The following is a 1,771-nucleotide window of genomic DNA, read 5'->3' on the forward strand; positions in this document are numbered from 1 at the left end:
CACACACACACACACACACACCCTTTTTATGTACTTCAGGTTCAGAGTATGAGAAATAAAGCTATGTGCCATCTAGACCGGGCAGGTCCTCTCACTTTAACTAACCTAATCAAGATAATCCCCACAGGTATCCAAAAGGCCTGACTCCCAGATGATTCTACTGAAGAATAGAATCAGCTACTTGGCAAGTTTAAGGTCAGTGAGAAAACCTTTCAAAAAGAAAGCCAGTATCTGGCTTGAGGTTGTCCTCTGCCCACCCCCCTCTCTCTTTCTCCTCTCTTCCCTCTCTCCCTCCCCCTCCCCCTTCCCTTTCCCCTCCCCATCCCCTCTCCTTTCCCTTCTCCCCTCACAGGTATGCCTGCATGTCAATCTGATCTAGACAACCCCTTCCAGAAGATTCTGGATCCTGCCCAGTAACAAGTTGAAATCTCGTTTATGCTTGCTTTATTATTTACATGTTGGAGATGCATGGCACAGGAGTCAGTTCTTGCTCCACCTTTTGGGTCCTGAGGATCAAACTTAGGTTCTTANGTTTGGCAGCAAGTACCTTTACCTGCTGAGCCATGTCACTAGTCCCTAGACCTTATATATTACTCATTTCCCAAGCATCTGGAATACTTCTGTAATCAATAAGCAATAATCAGTCTCATACATGTTTGACTCTGTCTCTACCTTCTGAAACTTTCTTTCCTGTTAGTCCATATTTGTTGTATGTGTGAGGGTCCTTTAATTATGTTCTTTTTTTATCTGCAGAACAAGTCTCTGTTTTGCTCTTATTCAAAACTGTCCACTCTTGTGCAACTGCTTTTCCGGGGAAACACACATTAATTTTGTCAGATGTTCTTAACAAAAATCTCACTCAGACAGTCACCTGCCCCTGGCCCTCTGACTCTTCCCTTTGTCTCTCTGTCTCTTTTTACCCCCATATAAGGGCATGTGTGATGGTGTGGAGTTGGAGGTGGGTGGAAGCCAGGGGTCAACCTTGGGTGTCTTCCTCTGCCTTTTGTTTTGTTTTGTTTTGTTTTGTTTTGTTTTGTTTTGTTTTGTTTTGTTTTGTTTTGTTTTTAATACAGGTTCTGTCACTGAGCCTGGAACTACCCAGTTTGGATGCAGTGGCCACCCAGTCAGCCTTCACCTAGCTCCACCTACCCCCATGCCAAAACCAGGAATACAGATAGGCGCATGCCCTCCTGGCTTTTATATGGATACAGGAATCAGAATTCAGGTCCTCCAGCTTGTGCAAAAAGCTCTATACCCCAGAGGCGTCTCCCCAGCCCATGGCTTGTTTGCTTTTCTTCTGTAAGCTTTGTTTGGAGTTCTGCAAAGTCCTTTCCTTTTCTTGACATAAATCTCATATATTTCTTGTTAAGTTTATCCCCATAAATTCTGTTGTTGTAGTGACTGCAATATATCTCTGCGGTGCAGCCTAACAGTTGCTCGTTGTCAGAGGATAGGTGTTGGATTTTATGGCCATATGCCTCGGCTTCTCATTTGTCAGCTCGGTGACATTTCCAGTTGATTTTCTCTTTCAGATGCTCAAATTAAAAAACCATATCCTCCGAAAATGATGGCAATAATATTTTCCCTTTGGGAATATTTATGTCCTTATTTTATCTTCTTCTTTAATTGCTTTGTTAAGCTTGCAGCATGAGTGGGGGCGAGCAGAGCAGAGGCACCTTTGTCTGGGCAGAGACTGTCATTTCTCTCACTGGATAGGGTGGCTCATCTCCAGGCATGGTAGGAAAGGAGCGTTCTTCATGGCTGCTGTTGA

Source organism: Mus caroli, chromosome 6, assembly GCF_900094665.2.
Source record: "Mus caroli chromosome 6, CAROLI_EIJ_v1.1, whole genome shotgun sequence".
Lineage (NCBI taxonomy): Eukaryota > Metazoa > Chordata > Mammalia > Rodentia > Muridae > Mus > Mus caroli.